At 39.0% G+C, this 19,493-nt stretch overlaps 1 protein-coding gene across 7 annotated transcripts in view; it reads right to left on the bottom strand.

Moving 5' to 3' along the window:
- Positions 1-19,493, bottom strand: part of Ncoa1 (nuclear receptor coactivator 1) — a 228,032-nt gene that overhangs the window by 154,036 nt on the left and 54,503 nt on the right. For all 7 annotated transcript variants that reach the window (XM_055626162.1, XM_055626146.1, XM_055626187.1 and 4 more), the window contains exon 2: positions 9,624-9,756. The gene's annotated coding sequence lies outside the window, so the exon portion shown is untranslated. The remainder of the gene's footprint in view (positions 1-9,623; positions 9,757-19,493) is intronic.

The raw sequence follows: 19,493 nt of genomic DNA, 5'->3' as shown, positions 1-19,493 counted from the left end.
AAAAAAAAAAAAAGAAATGCTCAACTCTCTTAGTCACCAGGGAAATGCAAATCCAAACGACTCTGAGATTCCATCTCACACTGGCCAGAATGGCAATGATCAAAATCTCAAGCAACAGCACATGCAGGAGAGGGTGTGGAAAGGGGAACCCTCCTCCATTGCTGGTGGGAGTATAAACTTGGACAACCACTTTGGAAATCATTCTGGAGCCTTCTCAGAAAATTGGGAATAGCTTTACCTCAAGACCCAGCTATACATCTCTTGGGAATATACCCCAAAGATGTTCCACCATTCAACAAGGACACTTGCTCAACACTGTTCATAGCAGCTTTATTCACAATAGCTAGAATCTGGAAACAACCTAGATGTCCCTCAACTGAAGAATGGATAAAGAAACTGTGGCACATTTACACAGTGGAATACTACTCGGCTATTAAAAACAAAGAAATCACGAAATTTACAGGCAAATGGATGAAACTACAAAAGACCATCCCGAGTGAGGTAACCAGAAAGACAAACATGGTATGCACTCACTTTTCAGTGGATTTTAGCCATATAGTACAGGATAAATATACTATGAGGCACAGACCCAAAGAAGATAAGTAACATAGAGGATCCAAGGAAGGATGCCTAAATCTCACTTAGAAGGGGCGATACATTAGACAGAGATAGTGGCTGAAGAGAGAGAACAAAGTAAGCGAGGGGGTAGAGTCTTAAGAGGGTGAAGGTTAGACCTGGGGAGAGAGTGAGGGTGAGAGGACAGAAGGTCTGTAGGGAAAAGAGAAACTGAGGGTGGTGTTACCTCTGTGACAAGCTGGAGACCTAAGTCAGGGTAGGCTCCTGGGAAGATATGAGGAGTTCTCAAGCACAGACTCCAAGTAACAGAGGCCATAGAGACTGAAAAAGACACCCTCTAACTAGACTAGTCTCCTAGCAGAGGCAGGGAAACACCAACCCAAGCCCCAAAACTTCAACCCACAATTTGACTCTTTTGAGCAACTTCCCTACTGATTTCCATGGAGGCTGCACCAAAAATTTATATCCCTACCAACCCGCCTCCTTCCATAAGCTCTGCTCCCCACATTTTCATCAGTATTTATTTGTTTTCTTGATTGACAGTCATCCTGACTGGGTTAAGAATGAATCTTCAATATAATGTTGATTTGCATTCTCTTGGTGGTTCAATGTGGTGAACATTTTCTTATATATTGATTTGGCCATTTGTACTTCTTTTGAGAAATTTCTGTTCATTTCATTCACACATTTGTTAATTAGATTATTTCCTTTACTATTTTGAGTTCTTTAGGCTTTCCAGATCCTAATCTCCATCAGATGTAAAGCTGGAATTTTTCTTTCCTGTTCTATAGGCCGAGTCCTCACAAGGCTCTGCTGCGGAGTAGGTGTTTCTGTTTTATTCTAATCAAGTCTCATTTGTCCATTCTTGCTATTATATTGTGAACTCCTTGAGAGTTCTATTTGGAAAGTCTTTGCCTATGCCTGAGTCTTCAAATATTTTCCCCTACCAATTTCAGCTTCAAGATTTTAATTAAAGCCTTATATCCATGTTGAGCTGATTATTATACAGGGCCAAAGATAGGGATATGGTTTCATTATTTTACATATGGATATATCAGATTCTGTTTAAGAGGCTAGCTTTCTCCAGTGTATGGTCTAAGAACCTTTGGTTGTAGCTGTGAGAATTTATTCCTGGAGGTCTTATGTTATTACACTGGTCTATATGTCTGGTTTCATGCCATTACCATGCTGTTTTTGCTATGATGGTTCTGTGGTATAATTTGAGATTAGATATTGTAATACCTTCCAAAACTGCTCCTTTAGCAGAGGATTGATTTAGCTATTGATGCTCGTCTGCACTGCCATATGAATCTTAGGATAGCTTTTTTTTCTACTGGGATGAGTATCATTGGAATTTTTATTGTGCTGACTCATATCATTTTGAACAATACAGCCATTTTCACAATATTAATTCTGCTAATCCAAGAATTTGGGAAGTCTCTGGATCATCTAGTATCTTCTTTAATTTCTCCCTTTCCCTTCTGCCCCACCTCACAACCCAGTCTTCTGTGAATAGGACTGTTCTTCTGTCTTCTTCCTTGGCATGACTTTTATTTATTGGTATACAGGCTACTGATTTTCTTTTGTCAATATTGTTTTTGTATCCTGATAATTAACTAAAAGTGTTTATCAAATCTAAGAGCTCTCTCTCTCTGTGTGTGTGTATGTCTCTCTCTCTCCCTCTGTGTGTGTGTATAGCACTGGCTGTCCTGGAACTCTCTCTGTAGATCAGGCTGGCCTCAAATTCAGAGACCTGTTTGCCTCTGCCTCTCAAAGGCAAGTCCACCACACCTGGCCAGATCTAAGAATTCTATAGTAATGTTTTTGCAGTCTTTTATGTATAGGATTATACTGTTTACAAAAGGGGAAAGTTTGACTTCTTTCTTTTTATTTATATATTGATTTGGCCATTTGTACTTGTACTTTTTTACTTGTATCTTTTACTTCTTTGGGTTGACTTATTGCTCTAGCTAAGACTGTCAATACATTATATTAGATAAGGATGTAGAGAAGCACCCTTGTCTCATTCCCGGCATTACAGGAAAGGCTTCTGGTTTTCTCTACATTTAGTATAACATTGGTATAAGGGCTGTCATAAATATCCTTCATTAAGCTGAGATACAGTTCTTCTTTTCCTAGTTTCTTCAGGATTTTTAACAGGAATGTTAAATTTTCTTAAATACCTGTTCTTCATCTACTGAGGACTCCTTGTGACTACTGTCCTTAAATCTATTTGTTTTGTTTGTTTTTATTTTTGTTGTTGTTGTTATACTTGCTGAGTTGTATATGCTGAAGCATATTCATTACTGCATCCCTTAAGTAAAGTCAACTTGGTTATGGTATATGATCTTGATGTGAAGCAATTTGTAAGTATTTTATTGAGAGTTTTTGTGCCTACACTCAGTAAAATTGTTCTACAGTTCTCTCTTTCTGTTGTTAGTTTCCCTGTCCTGTTTGGTATCAGGATAATTCTGGCATCATGTAATAAGTTTGGTCCTGTTTCTTCCCTCAGTATTTTATGGAACCATTTGAGGACAACTGGCTTAGCTTTTCTTTAAAGGTTTGGTAGAACTCTGCAGGGAACACGTGGTCCCGCACCTTTCTTTGTTGAGAGATTCCTTTATTACTACTTCATTTTGCTGCTTGTTATAGATTTGTTAACAAGTTGTGTGGATATGTTCCTTGATTTAATTTTAGCAAGTCATACATGTTGAGATTTTCCAGGTTTTCTATTTGTTTGCTTCTTTTTTTTTTGAATACAGGTTTTCAACAAAGTCTCTAATTGGACTCTGGGTTTCAGTCAAATATGTCCTAACAGCCCCCTTTTTATTTCTAATTTTATCAGTCTGTGCCTTCTCTCTGGTTAATTTAACTATAGGTTTGTTATTCGTGTCATTTTTTTTCAAATTCTTTGATTTGTTGATTCTTGTTCTTTTAGTCTCCATTTCATTAATTTCACCTGGTTTTTATTATTTGTTTCTGTCTACTAATTTGGATTTTGCCTTGTTCTTTTTCTAAGGTCTTATAGTACAATTATTAAGTTATTTGAGTTCTCTCTGACTTATTTTTTTAAGTGTTTATTTGTGTTTGTGTGGATATATGCCTATGTGTGTGTGCACAGAGTCCAGAAGGTAAAGAAAGTTGGGTGTCTTCCTCAATAATTCTCCACCATATTTTGTGAGGCAGGCTCTCTCTTGTATGTGTGTGGTACATGCACACAAATGTGTTTGTATGCGTGCCCATGTACATGGAGGCCAAAATAAGATATTGAATATCTTCCTCTATCATCCTCTGACAGTGAGTTAGAGTTTCACACAGGACTTAGAGCTTGAGTTTCTGAGTTTCAGCTGGCTGGCTGCACAGCAAGCTCTGGGGACACAGGGCAGATACTCACTGATCTGAGCAGACTAACTAGTGAGAAGCTCAAGTAGCCTCTTGTTGCCACCACCTCTTCAGCTACGAACTCTCCTCCCAGAATGCCTTAGCTCTCTCTCTCAAAGGCTCAGGTAAGTTGATTTTCCTACTGACACTGGCTCTAGGAAATTTTTAATTCCCTTGTTTTCATAACTTAGTAAAATAATCAAAGATAAGGCAATAATTAAACTCTTAGAAACTGAGTGTTCTGTGGTATAAATAAAACTTTTACAAAGTCTGTCTACCTCATCTTTAATATCAAAACTTGTGACATTAATGAAGCTCTAAGTTGAGAGTATTTGAAATATTAAATAACAGAAATAAAATTATCACTTGTAAGTAAATATTTATCTGATTTTACCAAAATATAAATTCACAAACACATAAACACTTTCCCCTGTGTAAACAGCAGACAATACTGTGGTAAAGCATAATTCTACAGTTGCTGACCATTTATTTCTTTACAATTTCTGAAAAGAGGTGGGACACTGCTTACAGCCAAAATTTTTACTCTTTTCAATGCTGAATCACGACTGAAAATACATTATTGATTACTAATTCTGTCCCTGGAAAATAGCAGGATATGAACTGATATGGTGCAATCTCTTAAACTCAACAATCCAAGACACCCTTTCCTGTAGTAGTCTTTCTGTAGTTGGTTGTGCTTTGAGCTGAAGGAACAAATGCAGCTACTCTGGGCTCTAAGTGGTTTTAAAATAAATCATCTAATCAAAACAAGATACAAACAGGAGCTTTCTTGTTTGTATCTTCACTGCTAGCCAGCAACACCTAAATGAAGTGTTGGTGTGTTCTCTGAATACCAGAGCCCTCTTTCTACCGAAAAACAGAATACCCACTAGCATGCATATGACAGTAATTGCTTTTCCAGATGGTATGCCTTTGATAAGACATTTTTGCCAAATGTCTTTCTCTCCAAGCATAATATTTATCATTAACTTCAAAACTGGTTTTACAAGCTTCTCATTCGTAGTGTGTACTGAGAGTTTTTTTTTCCTATGGAAAAAAAAAAAAAACTTCTAGATACTTTAGTAGCAGGGCATTCTAGTTTTAGTAATAATATTCATTAATATCACTCCAAAACACATTTATATTGTTTTATGCACACATTTCATTTTTATCACAAGTCTAAATGGTAATTATTAAAAATAAGCTAATCAAGATGGATTCAGTTTCCCAGAGTGTCACGAAAGAACCTCGGATGCCTGTGTCCTTCCCTGCAGATCGCAGCAACAACGCAGCACCGGCCTAGACCTTCCCTCAAACACTTTACGTAAAGTTGTTTCCAACAGTTTCCTCAGTCCAGACAAAGTAACTTTAAAAGTTAACCTGGTATCTATGTACACTGTAATAAAGAACACATACTCCAGTACATTTTTTTGGGTTTGTTTGTTTGTTATTTAATTATTTTTATTTTTATTAATTATAGTTTATTCACTTTGTATCCCCCCTGTGCCTCCCTCCGTCCTCCCCTCCCAATCCCACTCTCCTTCTTCCCTACCCGTGTCCCTCTCCCAGTCCACTGGAAAGGGACTCCTCCCCTTCCCTCTGATCCTAGACTATCAGGTCTCATCAGGAGTGGCTGCATTGTCTTCTTCTGTGGCCTGGTAAGGCTGCTCCCCCCCTCAGGGGGAGGTGATCAAAGAGCCAGCCACTGAGTTCATGTCAGAGACAGTCCCTGTCTCCATTACTATGAAAGCCACTTGGACAATGAACTGCCATAGGGTACCTCCGTGCAGGGGTTCCAGGCCATCTCCATGAGTGGTCCTTGGCTGGAGTATCAGTTTCAGAAAAGACCCTTGTGCCCAGACTTTTTGGATCTGTTGCTGTCCTTGTGGAGCTCCTATCCTCTCCAGGTCTTACAACCTCCCACATCTTTCATAAGATTCCCTACACTCTGCCCAAAGTTTGGCTATGAGTCTCAGCATCTGACTCGATACCCTGCAGGGCAGAGCCTTTCAGAGGCCCTTTGTGGTAGGCTCCTGTCCTGTTCCCTGTTTTCTCCCTTCTCCGATGTCCATCCTCTTTGCCTTTCTGAATGGGGATTGAGCATCTTAGCCAGAGTCCTCCTTCCTGATTAGTTTCCTTAGGTGTACAAATTTTAGTATTTTTATCCTATATTATATGTCTAATATCCACTTACAAGTGAGTATATAACCTGTGTGTCTTTCTGCTTCTGGGATACCTCACTCAGGATGATCTTTTCCAGTTCCCACCATTTACCTACAAATTTCATGATTTCCTTGTTTTTTATCTCTGAGTAATATTCCATTGTGTAGATGTACCACAATGTCTGTATCCATTCCTCAACTTAGAGGCATCTGGGCTATTTCTAGCTTCTGGCTATTATAAATAAAGCTGCTACAAACATGGTTGAGTAGATGTCCTTGTCCTATACTTGAGCATCTTTTGGATATATGCCTAGGAGTGGTATAGCTGGATCTTGAGGAAGCAATATTCCTAATTGTCTGAGATAGCGCCACAATGATTTCCAAAGTGGTTGTACAAGTTTACATTCCCACCAGTAGTGGAGGAGGGTTCCCCTTTCTCCACAATCTCTCCAGCATGTGTTGTCATTGAGTTATTCATCTTAGCCATTCTGATGGGTGTAAGGTGAAATCTCAGGGTCTTTTTGATTTGCATTTCCCTGATGACTAAGAACGTTGAACATTTTTTTTAAGTGTTTCTCTGCCATTCGATATTCCTCTATTGAAAATTCTCTGTTTAGCTCTGTACTCCATTTTTAATTGGATTATTTGATTTGTTGCTGTTTAACTTCTTTAGTTCTTTATATATATTGGATATTAGCCCTCTGTCAGATACAGGATTGGTGAAGATCCTTTCCCATTCTGTAGGTAGTCATTTTGTTTTGACAACAGTGTCCTTTGCTTTACAGAAGCTTTTCAGTTTCACGAGGTCCCATTTATTGATTGTTGCTCTTAGAGCCTGTGCTGTTGGTGTTTTGTTCAGGAAGTTGTCTCCTGTGCCAATGAGTTTAAGGCTCTTCCCCACTTTTTCTTCTAACAGGTTTAGTGTGTCTGGTTTTATATTGAGGTCTTTGATCCACTTGGACTTTAGTTTTGTGCAGGGTGATAGGTATGGATCTATTGGCATTTTTCTACATGCAGACATCCAGTTAGACCAGCACCATTTGTTGAAGATGCTATCTTTTTTCCATTGTATGGTTTTGGCATCTTTGTAAAAAACCAGGTGTTCATAAGTATGTGGGTTTATTTTTGGGTCTTCTATCTGATTCCATTGATCCACCAGTCTGTTTCTATGCCAGTACCATGCAGTTTTTATTACTGTTGCTCTATAGTACAGCTTGAGATCAGGGATGGACATACCTCCAGACGATCTTTTACTGTAGAGAACTGTTTTAGCAATTCTGGGTTCCTTGTTATTCCATATGAAGTTGAGAATTTTTCTTTCAAGGTCTGTAAAGAATTGTGTTGGTAATTTGATGGGAATTGCATTGAATCTGTAGATTGCTTTTGGTAAGATAGCCATTTTTACTATGTTAATCCTACCGATCCATGAGCATAGGAGATCATTCTATCTTCTGATATCTTCTTCAATTTCATTCTACAGAGACTTGAAATTTTTGTCATGATGGTCTTTCCCTTGCTTGGTTAGAGTTATACCAATATATTTTATGTTATTTGTGGCTATTGTGAAGAGTTTTGTTTCCCTAATTTCTTTCTCAGCCTGATTGTCATCAAGAATTTAAGCAACCTATCTTAAACTACACAGAACTTTTAGAAGTAGAATCATAGCATCCACAACCAATTAGCAAACAAAGTCAAATGATCATAATTTCCTAAACCCAAATCTTGTCTAATTGTAAGTTCTCAAGATAGAATTTAACTGTATTTCTTAGAAAGGGAATATAAACTATGATTCTTATGGTTATACATAATTGGTCTCAGATGTTGTATTTAGTCTTACGGTCCCAGGAGTAAATATTCTGAGTAACCTATGTCTTCAACATCATTTATAATAAAGTTCTGGAGTAATTTACATCATTCAACAAATCTAAAAACTCTTTTTTGTTTTGTTTTGTGCAAAGCTCGGGCATTCAAATGATATTAAGTAAAGTTAAAAAGAAATGTCATATCTAAAATAAATTAAGATTGTTCTAATTATAAGACAAATCATATATTTATTTATTTAAAATGATAGATACACAATAACCTTGGAAATATACAATGTATCTGCCTACTAGTCAGTGACATATTAAAACTTGTTACTAAGGCAACAACATACTTCTACCTAATATGAGCTAACTTTTCTTTAAGAAAATGATTGAGGGGCTGGAGAGATGGCTCAGTGGTTAAGAGCACTGCCTGCTCTTCCAAAGGACCCACGTTCAATTCCCAACACCCACATGGCAGTTCACAGCTGTCTGTAACTCCATTTCCAAGGGACTGGACACTTTCACACTAATGCACATAAAATAAAAAAATTAAAGAAAATGATCGATTGCACCATCCTCTACTAGGAGAAAAATCTTTTATAACTAAGGCAAGTTTAGGATTATCACAGCATGAATTCTTATTCTTTTTAAAATACTACTTTCCTATTTTCCTAATAAAACAAAAACATAGAATTAATCTTACTAATAGGTGATACATTGTTCTCAGTTTTTTAACCTTTATTTTCTAAGAAAATGCTATTTTCTAAATTTCTGTAAAAAATTACCTAGAAATTAATCAACTTTGCTTCTCCCAAAATACATTCTTTCTATCTATATAGAAAGATTTAGCAAAAAACCAAATATTTGTTTTTTTAAATAAAACACATAAATATTCTCCAGTGTTTATAATTTGTATGTTTTTTAAACAAAACTAGATAACTACTGTTGTGCTTGTTTACTCTGGTATTATATTTCCCTTTTGGTTTTAGTTGTCTTATGTATTCTTTAAAGTGGGGATCCACCCATGTTTTAGAAGAGTCACTTGACTCTCTCATTATATAGCCTGTCTTTCTCTTCCAAGTGAAACTAGCCCACCAGATCCAAAGGTCCCGCAGCAATAACAGTGACACTTCTGGTGTCTTGAAAATCCTTAACAGTTGGTTTAAGAAAAACTAAAAAAGTTTCTAACTGAACCACAGAATGAGACTAAAGGCTGTTAGGATGTTGGATCTAGTTGTTGATATAAAAAAATCACGACATAATCCAATAACCATTAAATTGACTCTCTTTTTAGTTTTGTTCTGTGGAAACAGGGTCTCACTGTGTGTCTAGGCTGGCCTCAAACTCATGATGTTTCCCATATCTCCATCCCTAAGTACTGGAATGCAGGTGTGCACAGGGCTGTCAGGTAATGTCTACTTTAGCACTAGTTTGCTGAGACTTAATCTTCAATCTATTTCTTATCATTGGCATACTTTGTTAATTACAAGAAACATATGTATATTCCAAAATGGAGATTTTTTTTCCTTTGCTGATTTTTTGGGGGGAAGTGGAGTGAGGTAGGATGTAGGAGTAGTGAACTATTCTTTAAGAGCTAAACACTCTAACATATAAGAACATTTGAAGTTATAAAACCTACAACAGAAGTCAATATTTTACAATCATTACCAGCAAGTCAAGTAAAACTGTACCTCAATACCTTTGAATAGCAGAAATTCTGAATGTGGCGTCTTCATTTGGAAGCAAGGTTTCCTCCTATGTGATCCCGTCTCAAGGGTCTTGGTTTTATCATCAGACCAGTTCCAGTTACATTTCCATTAGTATGGACAGATCTAAAGCAGAAGAAGGGACACTTAGGCCATGGAAACCATGAGGGACTCACTAGATCCCTGCAAGCACACAAAGATTCTTAGATGTTTTAATTGGTTGAATAATGCAATTCCCATGTCACTGCTGCCAGTGGGAAAGAAATTAAATAAAAAAATTAAAGGTATAACAGAAATATATAAAGATGCTGAGAACTTTTGACTGGATTGTTTTAGGGTGGATCTCTTATGGTGATCTGCAGCAAACAGAACGTTGTACGCTCACACAAAGCTGCTGCGAGCAGTAGCCTCTACACCCTCTACACCCTGCCCCAGGTAAAGCCAAACAACAGGGAGAAATGGGAGTTCCAGAATAAGATAATTTTGCAATGGCAAAGAGCCCAACATCATGCCTAGTGTTCATATTTAGGCCACTGCTAATGCTGTTTCTACTCTACCTCAAAATTACCACCAAACAGTGAGGACTTTACAGGCAGGGACTTCTTAAGAGTGTGGCCCTAATGGCTTTAGCTTTACCACTTACAGTGAAGTTTGCATGCTAGGAAACTAACCATACCAACTCTATTCCCAGCCCTAAGCACTAACACTTCATTAACATTTCTCCAAATCACAAAAACAGTCAAGCTCCAGAGATGATCATTCTATCAGGTCAGTTTAGGAGCCTGGGCTACTTAATTCTATCTGTGGTTCCCAGGACTGACATTCAATCAGCTTTATTCAAAACACTAACCATCTGGACAACTACCTTCTCTCCTATTTTCATGCCCACAGTGTTCTCTGCTTTTTCACCCACCCCATTTATTCCACAATTGCTATTCTTTATTCCACACAAATGGCCAAGTATATGAAAAAAGTGTTCAGCATCACTAATAAACAGGGAAATGCCAATCAAAACCACAATGAGATATCATCTCACTTCAAAAAGAATGGCTACTATCAAAAAGACAAAAGACAGCAAGTGCTGATGAGGATGTGGAAGAAAGGGAACCCTTGTACACTGTGGTTGGGAATGCAAATTACTGCTTCCATTATGGAAAACAGTATGGAGATTCCTCAAGAATTAAAATAGAACTACTATATGATCCAGAAATTCCATTTCTGGGTATATATCCAAAGGAAATGAAATCAGTACATCAAAGAGACATCTGCACTCCAATGTTCATTGTAGCACTATTCATAATAGCCAAGAAATGGAAACAACTGAAGTGCCCATCAACTGATGAGTGGGTAAAGATAATGTGGTATACACACCAATGGAGTATATTCAGCCATAAAACAGATCGAACTCCTGTCATTTTTGACAACATGGAGGGAATGGAAGATAATTGCATTAATTGAAATACGCTATTAACTGAAAGATGAGCACTGCATAATCTCACTGGGATACCAAAGTTGGCGTTGTAGCTGTTAACAATGAAATAGTCCTTACTGGAGGCTGGGGAAACTAGGGGCAGGGAGAGATGGGAAGGGATGACCAATAGCTATCACCTTAGAAATAAGAAATTCTGTTGGTCTGTTGTACAGTGGTTATTACTGTAAAATGGTATAGTATATAATTCAAAGAACTAAGTAAAAAAATATGTTTTTTTGTTTGTTGTGGGGGCTTTGTTTGTTTTTCTTTTTTGTTTGTCTGTTTGTTTTTTAAGACAGCTTTTTAAGTACAGTTTTCTGTGTAGCCCTGGCTGTCCTGGAGGAATTGTTTTTGCCATAAAAAAAAAATGGTAAATGTTTGAGGGAACATATTTATCTTTATAAAAGAAAAAAAGAAAACATTGTACAATGAACATATACATGCATTAACATCACCACCTACGAGGGAGGTAAAGACAAGTGGATCCCTGAAGCTTCCCAGCTAGACAGCCGAGGTTATGTGGCAAGTTTCAGGCCAATGAGATTCTATCTCAAAAACCAAGGTAAACAGTAACTTAGGAACAACAGCTGAGAGTGTACTCTGAGCTTCACATACATACATGTACATGTGCAAACACACAGAAGGGAAAAATCACATGATGCCCCACGAATAAGGACAGTTTTATGTTTCACACATCAGTAAAAAGGATACATTTAAATAACCAACACCATTAATATAATCGTATGGTTTATGTATGAACTAAAAAATACATGTAAAATAATCTTAAATCGGGATTAGGGAGATGGGTGGGTGGGACAAGAGCTTGCTGCACAAGCGTGGACCTGAGTTCAGATTCCCAGCACCATGGAAAGGCTGGGTGTTTTGGTGAGTTTTCGCAAGCCAAGTAACCAGCAATGAAGACAGGCAGTGCTCTAGAGCCAACAGGCCAGCCAGGCTAGCCAGACTGATGAGCTCCAGGCTCAGTGAAGAGAGTAAGTCCAGAAAAATAACATGTGAAAACCACCCATCACTGATCTCTGACCTCCATATCACATACTTATATGTGTGCTCACATATATATACAGACACACAAACACACACACACATACAAAACACATGCTAATTTTAAAATCTTAAAAATTTTCTTCTATTAATAAATGAGGTACATTCTGTATCACTTTATCTTTTCTTTCAACTTGACTCCATGATCTTATCTGAAGTCACACATACTGAAAATTAAAAGGGTACTCCTCATAGTGATGGGTCTGAAAATATGAAAACATCTAACCCTTACTGGAGATTGGTTTCAATTGGCTTGAGAAAAAAAAAAAAACCAACAACACTGTACAAGAGATAAATGCCAAGGGATGTTCTGTTCTACTCACAGGATCAGTGATGTTTCACTAACGAGGTGGTCCCTCTGGTTGAATTTTCATAAGTGACAAATAAAGAAAAATGAAAAACCTTACAGAAAATCAGCAAGAACAGACATTTGAAACAGCATACACCTTGTCAAAAACTCTGTGGTTTAAATAAGAAATGTCCCCAACAGGCTCATATATTTGAACACTTAGCTCCCATGTGGTGACATTGTTTGGGAAGGTTATGGAAACTTCAGTCCTACTTTTTGTTTTCTCTCTTCGTCCTGTGTGTGGATAAAAAATATGATTAGCCAACTTCCTGCTTCTGCTTCCATGCTATGCCTTTCCTACCACAATAGATTCTATCCCTCTAGAACCATAAGCTAAAACAAACCCTTTCTTCTCTTACGTTGCTTTTGTCAGTGTGTTTTAGCATAGCAGCAGCAAAGAAACTAATACAGAAACGGATACAGGAAACTGGGGTTGTTGCTATGAAGAAGCTGTTAATGCTGTTTTTCGGGAGCTATGGAATGTTGTAAGCAGAGCTTAGCAGTCCATTTTAATAGAAGCCTTGAAGACAGTACTGCTGACAGCAATAAAGACAGTGGAGCCCGGCTCACGAGGTTTCTGGCATGAATGGGACTTTATTAACAACTGGGCTAGAAGCCTTCCAGGTGACATTCTGACAAAGAATCTGGCCATATTCTGCTCATGTCCTGAGGATTTGCATCAGTGAAATTAAAATGCAGCAGGCTAATTTCTTTGGCAGAAGAAATTTCAAGACAGCTTAATCTTGAGTTTGTAGTATGGTTATTACTGATTACTCTTATGCAGTTCTACAATGAAAAAAACAGCAACAGCTGAGTCAGAAAGAAATAAAAGATGGTTAGGTATGGTGGCTCACACTTGTAATCCCAGCACTCAGGGAGGCCAAGGCAGACGATCTCTGTGAGTTTGAGGCCAGCCTTGTCTACAAACCAAGTCACCACACAGAAACTACACAGAGGCTACAGAGAGAAACTCTGCCTCAAAAAACTACATGAAGGGAGGGAGGGGGGAAGGAGAGGGAGGGAGGGAGGGAGGGAGGGAGGGAGGGAAGGAAGGAAGGAAGGAAGGAAGGAAGGAAGGAAGGAAGGGAAAATAAGTTTGATAAGGAAGTTTAAGATTACTAGAAAGAGCCTCCTGCTCATACTGGAAAAACTGAAAAGGTACCCTAAGGGCCAGACCCACCAGTTAAGACTCCAACTAATAAAGAGACACCAAGGGGTAACTTGTTCCTAACAAGCAATTGCCTAGTAAGGTTTTCATCAGCCTGAGCATATAGAAGCTGCTGTAGTTGTGGTCCGAGGATGCCAGAGAACATCCTAAGCTGATATCTGAATATGGTAGTCTCATCTATGAGGTAATGGCTTCAGAGACAAGAAAGATATAAGACTGAAGGGGTCATGGAATCTTTCCCCTACAGTTTCTGAGAGCCACTGAGGCTAGGCAATGTGTGGCAGGGTCGTCTTAAGAGGCCACTCAGGAAAGCAGTAAAGGTGAAGCCTGGAATACAGTGGCGACACTATGATGTTAGAGATGCCAGAACTGTGAGATATCCACCATGGAAAGCAACATACTGAGGGTCCCCCCAGCCCAGAAGAAAATATATGTTGCAGGCAGCAAAACTGAAGGGGCAGAGCAATCTAAGCCCTTTAAAAAACTGAAGACCTAGACATTTAGGATTTAGCATTTGCCCTGTAGGGTTTCAGTCTTGCTTTGGTCCAATTTTCCTCATTGTAGCCTTCATTCCTTTGTATATATTCCTAATGTATATTCTATGCCATTGCATTAGAAACTATCTAATTTGTTCATTTGTTTTTAATTTATAGGTTGTCTCAGTTAAGAAATTGCTTTGTGTCTCAGCATACTCTCTGAACTTGGGCCTCTTAAACAGTAATGATTATGGGGGCTTTTGAAGAAGTTGGACTGAATGTATTTTTGTATAATAAAATGGCCATGAATCTGTTCTTTCTCTCTGCTTCTTGTGTGTGGATGAAAATGTGATCACTTTACTGCTCATGCTACCATGCAAGCCTTCCCCAGCATGAGCTAAAATAAATCTTTTCTTCCTTAAGTTGCTTTTATCAGGGTGTTTTATCACAGCAGCATGAAAATGGCTAATTCGGGCTCTAAGCAGCTCCACTTTTACACAAAAAGCAGAAATCCACAAAAGCATGCCATTCCTGAGGTGGAGGGGAGGATCTCTGTCTGTCTTTGCCTGTCTGTCTGTCTGTCTCTCTCTTTCTCTGTCTCTCTCTCTCACACACACAAACACACATATCACTTCTCTAATTCTAACAAAGACTGGTACAGAATGGAACAACCAAGTAAATTTATTACTTACCAAGTAAGTCTAGTAAAATTCCAAGTACATTTTATTCTCCTTGGAGGGCTAAGCTCCTCCAAGGAAAGACTGCAAACTGTTTGGTAACTCACAGAAAAATAAGTGGCCAACATATAACCATTTCATAAGAAATGAGCTGAAAATTTAAAGAATTCCTCAAAATCTAGTATAAACCAGTATGTCAGATTGGAATAGCTGAGGATACCTAGACACAAAGACTTGACTGGAAGATGAACCACATATCCCACAGGCATCTCAAGAAAGATTAGAAGTATGATAGGCAGGGCTGCCTTCAGTCACCCACGACACACAAATCAAGACCCAAGTTCTGGTCCCCAGAACCCACCCAAAAAAGCCAGTAATTTTCATGGTGGCACGTGCCTATAGTCTCATGCTGGCAGTTGGGTAGACTGGTAGATACGTGAAGCTCACTGTCCAGCCAGTTCAGCAGAATCCATGAGCTTCAGGTTTTGTGAAAACCTGTCTCAAGGAATAAAGGTGGTAAGAGTCCTGAAGATAGCAGATGACTTCCACATGCGCGTGCACACATGTGCATGCACGCACTCATATACACGTGCCACACTAACACACAGGGTGCCAGAGGAGCCCTGAATTATTAGAATAGTGTGCAGGAGGAGTTTAGGAAGAGGCCTAAAAGCTTGCCTATTCTCCAGTGGGGGCTTGGGGAAGCCTAAAACCTAGAGAAACACACAAACAAACAAAACAAAACAAAAAAGCTTCACTTCAGTGTCTAGGCAAAGTCCACTGCTTAAAGGGAGGATGAAATCAAAATGCTTAGGCCTCTGGGGAGGGGATGTGGTTTGGAAAAACACTCAGCACGAGAAACAAAGAATATTGTTGCCATGGTTGAGGAACAGGAAAAGGTAATGAGCAAGGGACGCTGCACCAATCACAAGGAGACATCTCCTACAACTAGGGAAAGGAAGAGTATTCCTGTCCAGGACAAACCACAAATAAATAGTAGAATATGACTTCCATAAGGGAGAGAAGGCAAGAATGCTGACAAAGCCAAGCCTCAGTGCCTGATTGCAATTCAGTCTAGATCAGAACAAAAGGGAAGCTCACCCTAGTTCACAACAAAGAGAAGCAATAATCTATCACTAGGAGAGAGGCAACACATGAAGTAGAATTCCTCTGCAGAACAGATGTGCAAAGACTGAAAGGAGAGGGTGGTAGAGAATGCAGAGGGGGAAAAGCATGTAATGCCAGAGGCAGTGCTGTAGATATAAGAGAACAGAGGCCGATCGAGTGCATAGAAAATCTGAAGCCAGAGGAATATTAAAAGTAATGACTGCAAACCCAAGCTCAGATCCTGACACATGGCTCAACCTGTGGCACAGAGGACCAGAGAGAAGAAGCTGCAGAAGAGGATCACCTCGGTCTCTCCTGCACAGGACCCAACATATAAGTAAAAACTTATGACACATCAAAAGCAAGAAACCAAGCTTCAGCAGGGATGGCTCAGTGCTTGTTGGTCTTGCAAAAGACTAATATTCAGTTCCTAGCATCCACATTAAGATGCCCACAACCTATAACTCTGGCTCAGGGGACCCACCATCCTTTTCTAGCCTCCATAATGAGCCAAACACACATGCACATGCACATGCACACACACACACACACACACACACATATACATACACATGTACACTGAAAATAATAATAAAACAATTCTAAAGAAGAACCCTCTGTGAAGAGATAAAAGCAACCAACAAAATTGGAAATGACAAAGTTGTTGAACCCATAACAGACTTTAATGTATCCATAATATTAAATAATCAGTTTAAAAAAAAAAAGGTGGACCAGCAAGTGTGAGAAGTGCTAAAGGGAGCTCTCCAGGCAGCAGCATAATGCCAGATAAATATCTGTATCTACAAAAAACAAATGAGGAATACTGGAAAAGAAAATAGATATACCTAATTTTTCTCTTTTTTCTTTTTTTTTCATTTTCATGTTTTTGTGTGTGATGTATGTGTATGTGTACATATTTACCTGTGTGTGTGTGTGTGCGCGCACATTGTTACTCATGCATGTGGAGGCCTGAGCCTGATGTCAGAAAACATTCTCCATCCGTCTTCCATTTTATTCAATGAGGAAAGGCCTCTCAGTTAAACCCAGAGCTTACCATTAAGGCTAGACTTGGTAGCAAGCTTGCTCTCTAAGGAGGCCTTTGGGTCTTTGCCTTCCAAAGCTGAAATTGCAGGCCTTTGCCATTAACATTAAACATTTACATGGGTTCCGGGGGGGTCAGACCTCTGTTCCTCATGCTTGTGAGGGCAAGTAATTAATCACTAAGCCATTTTCCCAGCTTTCCTCTTGTTTTTGTTCACTTAAGGTTATTTACTAAACAAAGAATAATGTAATGTATTACAGAGCACAAAACACACTGAAATAAAAAATGTACTATAACAAAAAATGGATAAAAAATGAGAACAACTCACATAAGTCTATCTATATGACAAAGTGACATCTTATTTTAAGCAAGATATGATATATTAAGGACATGTGCCTTTTAAAATTTGTTTTGTTTTGAGCCAGAGTCTTACTCCATAGTTTTGGCCGTCCTGGAACTCACTATGCAGACCAGGCTGGCCTCAAACTCACAGAGATGCACCAGCCTATGCCTCCTGAGAGCTGGGATTGAAGGTGGCTAAGATATGCATCTTCTATCTGGGGCTGGCTCTCTCCCATGGGGTGAGTCTCATGTTGGGACAGGCATTGGCTGGACATTCCCTGGGAGAGTCAACCACTGACACTATTAACAATATTTTGCTATGCTCACAGACAGGAGGCTAGCATAGCTGTCCTCTGAGAAGCTCCCTCCAACAGCAGATCAAAACATGCTGAGACTCACAGTCAAACATCAGGCAAAACATAGGGAGGCTTGTGGAAATGTATGAGAAAAATAGAAGGACCTGGAGGTGCCAGAAGCGCTACAAGAAGACAAACATAGCCAACCAACCAGGGCCCAAAGGGGCTTTCGGAGACTGAAGAACCAAACAAGGACTATGCATAGACTGGACCTAGGCCTCCTACACAGATGTGGCAGATGGGCAGCTTAGGCTTCATGTGGGTTCCCTAGTATGGGGAGTGGAAGCTGTCTTTGATATGGACGCTGTTGCCTGCTTTTGATCACTGCCCCCTGGCAGGGCTGCCTCACCTGGCCACAGGAGAAGAGGACAAGCTCAGTCCTGATGTGACTTGATGACCTGGGGGTGAGTGGGCAGGGGGTTACCCTTATCTGAGGAACAGGGGATGGGGATGGGGAAAGAGAGAAGAGGGTAAGACTGGGAAGAGAGGAGGGAAGGAGCTAAGATCAGGATGTATCCATTCTTCCATTGAGAGACATGTAGGTTGTTTCCAGATTCTGCTTATTACAAACAAAAGCTGCTATGAACATAGTTGAGCAATTGTCCTTGTTGAATGGTGGAGCATCTTTCAGGTATATGCCCAGGAGTGATGTAAAGTGAATAAATAAATTAATTTTTAACAAGATATGCATCTTTTAAAAGCTTGAAGCACTAATTCTCACCAGGAACAAATATTCCCCCAACATCCCCCTACACATGTAAAGAACTTTCAACAAAGCCTAGAGACATACATGCATACCACATGTGCATATGCATATAGAAAAGGCAAAGACATAATTAGGATAAGTACAACAAAATAAATAAAAGATTCATGTGCTCAAAGTAAATCAAGCACTTCAACATAGATTTCCTACCATTCAAAAGATACTGTCCTGAAAACAGAAGGTAAGCCATAACTATCTGCAAGATAGTTATCTGACAAAGAACATACTTCTAGAATATAATGAATTGTTTAAAACAGGAAGAAAATAAATATCTGATAAAATAGTAGGAAAATATATGAATGATGCAAAGATGACAGCTCTAACAGTCTAGGTATCCAACTGGCATGTTGAATCTTTCCCACTAATTCTTTGCCTCCGCACTCACCCACTCCCATCTGAACGGAGCATTCATATTCTACATCAAACAGAGAACTATCCAGAAATGAAACACAGTACTCTCCCCTTAGCTCTTGTTTTGTTTTACAGTTTGAATTACCCATGGTCAATGGTTGTCCAAAATATTAAACAGATAATTTCAAAAGTAATAGGAAAGTTTTAAATTGTATGCCATTCAGAGCAGTCCAACAAATCCTGTGCCAGCCCACTCTGAAATGAAGATGACAGATATGTTTTTTGAGGTGTTCTCAGAATGTCAACAGTAGCCCAAGGCTATGTCACGCTGCCTGTGTCATTCACTCCACTTCAGCTCACCATGCAGGCACTGCAACATCTCATGTCAGTACTTGAAGGGTGAGTACAGCAGTCTTACAAGAGAATAAGACACATTTTAGTCTCCCATGCTGGCTCCACCTTCATGCTCGCGATGCATCTAGAGCCTTGGGAACACTAGCCAGACCCTTTACCATTAAACCTTGTTCCCAGACTATTTCTGTGTATTACAGCTCACCTCATATCATTTTTATAGACTATCCTCATCCTTTAAACAATCTCACAATATATGTATTTTAATTAGTCTCTCACTGGTATTGTTTCCAATATTTTGACACTGCCATCAATGCTATGTTACTTAGGAACCAGAATTACTGGACT

Source organism: Psammomys obesus, unplaced genomic scaffold (assembly GCF_907164565.1).
Source record: "Psammomys obesus unplaced genomic scaffold, mPsaObe1.curated_primary_1811, whole genome shotgun sequence".
Lineage (NCBI taxonomy): Eukaryota > Metazoa > Chordata > Mammalia > Rodentia > Muridae > Psammomys > Psammomys obesus.
This window is presented reverse-complemented; position numbering and strand designations above follow the sequence as displayed.